Source organism: Trichosurus vulpecula, chromosome 7 (assembly GCF_011100635.1).
Source record: "Trichosurus vulpecula isolate mTriVul1 chromosome 7, mTriVul1.pri, whole genome shotgun sequence".
In the NCBI taxonomy this organism is placed as follows: Eukaryota; Metazoa; Chordata; class Mammalia; order Diprotodontia; family Phalangeridae; genus Trichosurus; species Trichosurus vulpecula.
This window is the reverse complement of record NC_050579.1, coordinates 143,039,753-143,041,638: the sequence shown is the minus strand read 5'-3', so window position 1 is coordinate 143,041,638 and position 1,886 is coordinate 143,039,753. Positions and strand designations below refer to the sequence as shown.

Sequence of the window (1,886 nt, the reverse complement as noted above, 5' to 3'; positions counted from 1 at the left end):
GAAAAGTTAAAGAGATAAGAGCTGTAGAGGATAAATTTGGAAAAGGATGGTGATGCAAGAAAATTATAAAAAGACAATCAACAGTTTGGTAAAAGAGGCACAAAAAATGCTGAAGAAAATAAATTTAAAAATAATTTAAATAATGGTAGAAGAGACATAAAAATTCACTGATTGAAAGAATTTCTTTAAAAGCGTAATAAGCCAAAAGGAAAAAGATGTACAAAAGCTCACTGAAGAAAATTATTCCTTTAACATTTGAATTGGAGTAAGGGACACAGGAAAGATGGCAGAACCTGAGCCTAGAAAAAAGATTCCTTTGGTTCCAGAGAACCTCCTGAAGAAGAGGAAAGCTTACCAAGCACTCAAAGCAACTCAGGCTAAGCAAGCTCTTTCAGAAAAGAGGAAGCAAAAGAAAGGGAGTCAGCTATAATTCAAGTGGCTGGAATCATTTGTCCATGAATCCCATCGCATCATCCATGATGTAGCTCATCTCAGGCACCTGGATTCGAAGTCTGGGTGCTATGTGCTGAAGGATACACATCATCCGGCATTTGTGGTCTGTGTGGAAAGGATTAATGGAGTGAGTAACCAGGTGACAAAGACAATAGAGGAACTTGGTCTGAAGAAAGTTTATAGTGGCATCTTCATTAAAATAAGCCCAATTTCTTTAAAGAAACTGTGAATTATATAGCCTAATGTAGGTTGGGGATATTCTATCTTAAAATCTGTCCATGAGCTCATTCTGAAATGAAGACAATCCAGCACAAATAATAAATCTTTCTAACAGCTAATACTCTGATTGAGGAGCATGTAGGGAAGTTCGGTATCATTTGCCTGGAAGATGTCATCCATTAAATATGCTCAGTTGGTGAGCATTTCTCTCAAGCCTTGAGATTCCTGTGCCCTTTCACCCTGTGGGTAGCCTGCCATGCTGTCAAGAAGAGAGTGGACTTTCTCAAGAAAATGGGCAAACCTGGCTACCAATGTGAAAACATCAGTCAGATCATTCAGCAGCTGAACCATGCCCAGGATCTCAGATTTATATCTTTTCTGAGTTTATACCCAGTATCTTCAAAGAAGATTTCTTTTCTGTTGGAACTTTCTCTGGAAACTAGTGAGATAGAAAGAAAAGAATATCACCTATGTAGAAGGAATTTTTCCACCTTCCATACCTTTCCTCAATGAAGAAACCATATTGGTTTATCCATCCAGCTTCATCTTGGCTTAAAGTCTTGTGACCAGCGAAGAGTAGTGGCTATACTTCATATTCCAAAATTGGAAACTAGATTCAACCCATCCCAATTTTTTCATGGTGGCCTCCCATCAAGAACGCAAGCAGTTGTTAGCCATATGTGGTTCTCTACTCTGAAGGTTGAATGTTGTAAAATACACTTTGTCACTCTGCTCTTCACTTGGGACCTCCACTTGAACAAGACAATGGGACTTTTTCTGGGTTTTGAAATGACTTTCAAATATAACGGGTCATCATCTCTGGACTATGTGTTTTTAATGATACCTATATGACTCATGGGGTCCTGCCTAGCAATTATGTTAGTGGCTTCCCATGCTTCAGCACCTCTCTGATGCCACCACCGTACTCCAGGTCCCATTCCTTCTTGATATTAAAATACAAATATTGACTCTTAAAATTTTTTTGAATTGGACAACTAGAAGCTAACAATTCCAGGAGACATCAAGAAGCAATAAAACAAAGTCAAATTATTTTAAAAAAATAGAAGAAAATGTGAAAATCTCATTGGAAAAATAACCAACCTGGAAAATAGATTGAGGAGAGATAATTTAATAATTACTAGACTACCTGAAAGGCATGATAAAAAAAAAGAATCTAGACATCATATTTCATGAACTTATAAAGGAAACTAGTT

General features: G+C 37.2%; 1 pseudogene; it reads left to right on the top strand.

Moving 5' to 3' along the window:
- Positions 1-283: 283 nt before the first annotated feature.
- Positions 284-1,185, top strand: LOC118857666 (annotated as a pseudogene).
- Positions 1,186-1,886: the final 701 nt, after the last annotated feature.